The sequence below is a fragment of the Macrobrachium rosenbergii genome, chromosome 12 (assembly GCF_040412425.1).
Source record: "Macrobrachium rosenbergii isolate ZJJX-2024 chromosome 12, ASM4041242v1, whole genome shotgun sequence".
In the NCBI taxonomy this organism is placed as follows: Eukaryota; Metazoa; Arthropoda; class Malacostraca; order Decapoda; family Palaemonidae; genus Macrobrachium; species Macrobrachium rosenbergii.
Window position 1 is genome coordinate 43458230 of NC_089752.1, and position 6272 is coordinate 43464501.

The 6272-nt window shown below is 36.2% G+C and overlaps 1 pseudogene; it reads left to right on the top strand.

Annotated features, from left to right (window-relative positions):
- The first annotated feature begins 2375 nt into the window (after window positions 1–2375).
- On the top strand, window positions 2376–4731 carry LOC136844224 (uncharacterized; annotated as a pseudogene).
- The last annotated feature ends 1541 nt before the right edge of the window (window positions 4732–6272 follow it).

Consider the following 6272-nt stretch of genomic DNA (forward strand, 5'->3'; position numbering starts at 1 on the left):
AGAAATAATGAATAAGATTATAACAGATGATGATGCTGAAAGAAATATGGATGATTAATGAGGCGGTAACATTTATATATCGCTAATTATACTCGTAATAAAGTATTCACACAATATAACAAATAACATCTAGAAACGCTCACCACACCACAGAATGACCGGAAGGGTAGGCAAAAGAGATCACGTTTAAAAGCAACTGAATTGGATATCGCCGGCAAGCGATTAATACCCACGGCGGGATATTTGCATTCGGAGTGAAGCAGCTTTGGGCATTAACCCTTCAATGAATTCGGCTGGAGACTTGGGATTAAATAAAGAAAAAGTCACTGCCACTAACTGAATACTGGTTTGCTGATTTAGATTAAATACGGACGACGATGGATTTGGAGTCTATGAAAGTTAAGTAAGCTAAATTGATTTCAAGATGAATATATATACGAAATTACAATGTCTAGATTTAATATCCTAACTGAAGAAGTCTGATATCCACGTAGAAACATTGATGACGGATACGTGTAGGACTCAACGGAGAATCCACAGACGCTGAATAAATACATACATTAATATTCACTAAACCTGTTCATCTGTTTTCATAGTACTCAAATAAAAATGAAATAACATACGTCAGATATTTGTACTGTACATGGAGTTATAATGTTCAGGTTCATGTAAATAATAATAAGGCTGAAAGTCATCAGCCCCATCCATATAAAACACGACACTGGATTTCAGAATGGTTAAACAAAAAATGTTCAACTACGGAGGTACGGGAACGTCAACTGCAGTTTTTTTTTTTATCATTTATAATATAATTTGGCTTGTAATCTGAATGAGCCACGGCAAAGAATCGACAGTCATTAAGAAAAGAAACTGCTAAAAGTAAAAGCGAGTGGTGATGTTTCTCTGGTCAAATTTCAAAACATTTCGTGTATATATTTCCAACTGGATTTACACCAAATTTTCTTTTTTAGACTTTATATAAATCAATAGACAGTAAAATAACGAGAGAAATCAAAAAAAGAAACATAACTGAACCCTGAGTCACTTGATGACATCTCCGCATACCTCTTCTGGATACTGAAAGATGAACACATCAAGAAGGTCGTTAAATTCAAGGTCCGAGAATGGATCTTGCCCAATCACAACAGTTCATAGAACGATCTTATATTCACTATACATACTTCACTATACATGCACATGAGCATACATGTACGTACGTACGTACGTACGTATACAAGCACATTCATACTTATCTCAAAGCCGCAGATAAGGAACAAGAGAAGCTCGAAACTGCATGCTGCTTTAAACAAAGTGTTTACCTTGGTCACCAGCCACAACATCTGCCTCCCACCGATGCTCCACGTTGCTTCTTTGTCCAGTAAGGAACACCATTTTTTTAATTTATATTTTGCTTGAAAAGTGAAATGGTTGTCCTACTAAATGTCTATAGTATTATTTAAAACAGCATGCACCATTGCGTCAGTGTTTTACATGAACTGATGTTTTTCATGTTTATATTTTCAAGTACACAATATTTATTTGATGTGGAAGCTTGGTCTCTAAGGCTTGTGCCACATGAATTATTCTATTTAATAATAATAATAATAATAATAATAATAATAATAATAATAATAATAATAATAATAATACTGGCAAAATGAAAGGAAAATCATAGTCATCATTACACATCAAATCTAATAAAATATTTTCTTATGCCTCAATCGCTCCAAGTTATTTCCTGGTGAAAATCCTCCACGATTTCATTATGTGAATTGTGCATTTGCTAATTCAGTCAATTGCTTTTCTAAAGTCTTTTTAAGCTTCCAGGAGATTTTCTTTCATCTCACTCCTGCCTTATTTGCCTCCCCTTTTCATCATCAGGCTTCCTTTTAATCTCGAAGAGTTGAAACTTTATTAACTTTTTATCGCAATAATAGAGGCTGAGGTTCAAGATATTTATTTTAGTTCTATCTAACTCTCTACCGTGATATATATTCCGTTAATTCTTCACTTTTTTTACTTGATTGTCACACTTCATGTCTGGCCGTTACTGGTATGTCTCTGTTATCTCCAAAAATATCAACACTATCTCACATAACATTCTCTTTCACTCATATAGATTTTACCATACTACTATGAGATTCAGAGGCGTCGTGCACGGTTTTTTTTATTTTACTCCTTATCAAAGAATCAGATGAAGGTGAAAGTTGGCATATTAATATTTCACAACCATACAAATATATCGAGAAATATATCTAGTAATGAAATTCGATAGTTTTCATTTTTATAAAGTAAAATTGGTTTGCCAATGCCGTATCCAGGATATACGTGGCAAGGATCCTCAAACGTTTATGACGTAGGTAGAGTAAACAATCTATGACGAATTTAGTCCCGCCCATAAACCTTACAAACTCATTCACTTGGTTTCGTCAGCTTTAAACCCTTACCTGTCAAAAGATCAAAGAATGGCTAATAAGATTTGGAATTGTCCCCGTGGTTGCAAAACTGCATTTGCCTTGCGGCTTGCAACCTTGTATACGGGAGAGAAAAACCGTGGTAGTACTTACTACTCCTTGAACAGGTAAGAAATCGATTTCCAGATTACGTAATTACTTCCAATCTGATTTTTATTTTGCGAAAAAAAATATAACTATTGCAATGCCTTTTTGAATTGTGAACATTTCCATTGAGTACCCATTATGTAGTGAAGAGAGAAAGCAATAGAGAGAGAGAGAGAGAGAGAGAGAGGTGTAAAAGGATTGTTCAGTCTTTATAGAATTATTATTGTTCTGAGAAGATTTTTGGGAAAGCTAAATACAACCAGTAATGTATTCAAGTTATCAGTACAGCAATGGACCATCTGATTTAAGATTTGTTGTTTTCCATAATCAATGTATAATTGCTTTAATATATATATATATATATATATATATATATATATATATATATATATATATATATATATATATATATATATATAATTATATATATTCTTTTCTGTCCTTTAAGGCCTTATGACCGCGTTGGACAAGTTTTGGGCATGACTGCAGGGGCAGTAAGGGCCAAAGTCAGCCTCCGTACCTCCAGTTCATGTCATTCACCATCGTCAGTAACACCAGTTTCATCAGCACCATCCGCCTTTGATAACTTTACTGTTGGTGCGATTCGTCGCTTTATCCACAGAAAGTTTGATGAGAAGGAGTATTTTACGGTTGGCTCTCTAACAATGGACCTTAAAACAGCTGGCATTATCTCAGAAAGGACATCACCGAGTTCAGTAATCCGCCTCCTGCATTCTCTGGGATTCAAGTATAAAACTACACAACGGAAAATGTATGTGAGGAAGGAGTCTCTGGATATAATTTGCCGCCGAATTAATGCTCTACGGGATCTACGACGCCTCAGGGAGGACGGAAGGAAGGTGGTGTACGTTGATGAAACTTGGTTCACCACTAGAATGACCCATAGCAGGGAATGGGCAGACACCATGCAGGATATCACCAGTCCCTCTTACAGCCGTCAGGTCCTCCAGGAGAAGGTGAACGATTTGTGGTGGTAGCTGCTGGCACCAATGAAGGCTTCATTGAAGGCTCGTATCTGTGCTACCCCGCTAAGTCCAATCAAGGAGATTATCATGGCGAAATGAATGCCAAATTGTTCGAACAGTGGCTTACGACACAGCTTCTACCGTCCCTCCTGGAGCCATCGGTTCTTGTGCTAGATAATGCACCATATCACAGCACACTAACCGAGGAGAGTCGATGCCCTACGTCAGCAAACAGAAAGGCGGATCTCGTAAGGTAATTACAATAAATCACAATATATATATATATATATATATATATATATATATATATATATATATATATATATATATATATATATATATATATATATATATATATATATAGACATCATGAAATACGTATACACACGCATTAAAGTTAATGACTTGACTGGAAATTTCATATGATTCAATATTCTATTAACTGTGTGAAGTCAGTAAATTATTCTTGATGGAAACAATATCAAATCATAGTTTAATGATACAGTAATAACGGTATGTAAATTAGCATTCTATGGTCTATTTCCACTCTAATAATGATTAATTAACTTTTCTCGACAGGTGGCTGGAGCAGCGTAGGATATCGTTCCCACCTTTGGCCACAAAATCTGAGCTGTTGCTCGTTTGCCAAAAGATTCGTCCGGAAAGGAGATATGTGGTGGATAACATCATCCGGGAGTGGGGCCACGAAGTTGTGCGCTTGGCACCCGCTCACCCAGAGCTCAACGCCATTGAACAGGTGTGGGGTCATATGAAGAGGCAAGTGCGTTCATCGCTCCGTCGATTTACGCGGTCTGACTTGCAGGCCAGGTTGGAGGAGGCAAGGCTTTCTGCTACCCCGGAAGTGTGGGCAGGAGCAGTTAGACAATCACGTCATTTTGAGGAGGAGTACTGGGAATTGGACAACATCCGGGAGACTTACGTGGATCCAGTCATCATTAATTTAGTCAGTGATGATGAGGATGATGATGATCTTTTCCTTGATAGTGATGATGATTGTGATTTGTAAATAGATTATGAATAGTTTTTGGTGTTTCATTTGTACATTTAAAGGGGAATTACAAATACACAGAGTAAAAGTAAAATACATTTCATTTGAAATATTTTTAAGATATACCCACACCAATAGTAACAATGATAGAGGAAAAAGGGAACGATGGCAACCCTTGTTCCCCTCAGAGTCATCGCTGATTTCCTCAGGTCAGCTACGTTTCCTACGATAATCGGTAATTATATATGCTTGAGGGTGACTGGAACTGGCATGTCTACCCATTGTCATGCCCTGTCACCCATGAATTAAGGATAAGTAAAATGAAATAAGATAAAAGGCTAAAAGAAAAATTTAAAATGAAAAACGAAATGAATAACGAAACTCTAAATACCAAAAATAAAACAAAACATTCGCTCGCACGTTCTTTCTCAGGTTTGTGCCATATAGTACTGTTTCATAAGGGTAATAATGCTCAGCTCCATCGCCAATAGAAATGATGATTTTTATTACAATAAAGTAAAACATAGTTACATATAGATAATAAATCGAATATGTGATGTCCAAGGCTATAACGGTATGAACTTTCATTTATTTGCCTGGATGAGAACTGCTGAAAACTTACCAAAACTTACGACATTTCAGTCACTGCTTCTTTGACAGGACTCCTTCCCTGAATGCATGAGTTTGTTCCTCATTTGCAATACTGCATATTTAACTTGAAAATTACTTTATACATTTCTCAAATGAAAACCTGGAATTCTGGGAGGCCAGGACCCATTACACAATAAAGAAACATTTCCAAAGTCTTTATGAATAGCTGAAAGATTCTGATGTGGGCGGGGCATCTATGCTGCCGAGGAAATACAGCAATAGTGGTAGTAATAGTAGCAGAATGTATAATTTTGGCCTTCAGGTTTATTTATTTGATCATTGGTGATCATTTAGCATCTTTTGCAACTACTTGAGAAATGTATTTTCATCGTCAGTAATTCAATTCTTAAACTTCATGAGATAATTCAGTATTATCCTGAATTATGACGTAGCTTAGAGGGTGGAGCCATTTGTAACGTCACAGGTAAACGTCATTACTGTCTTCTAAGCCATGAATGACTTTTTAATGTCTCTGACTACAGAAAGTGGTGTGTTCTTCTATGATCAGCTAAAACTATAAGTCATAGGTACAAGATGATGTTAGAAAATAAAATGTATGGTTGTGAAATATTCATATGCCAACTTTCACCTTCATCCGATTCTTTGATAAGGAGTAAAATAAAAAAAAACCGTGCACGACGCCTCTGAATCTCATAGTAATGTCATTTACTCATCCAGTCTCTCTCTCTCTCTCTCTCTCTCTCTCTCTCCACAGACTCATCTCCAGGATGCAGGGAATAGCTGCACAAATCAGTGTCCCGTAGGCTGTACTGGGTGAAGATGGCCTTAGGGTGTTGCTAAACTTATGTTGCTGAGTACCATTTTTTTTTACTAAAATGGTTTACGATCAGCTCCTACTGATAACGTGATATGAAACACCCTTCTAATAGATTACAGAGAGAGACAGAGAATATGTAGAGAAAATTTACGATGAAATAATAAATAATATATAAGAATAGATTTTAACTTCTCCATTCGGCTTATCTTCCAGTGAAAATGGAAACCAATGAATCCTGAATATGTTCTCTCAACAGGTCGAGAACGTAACCATCATATTTATGTTTA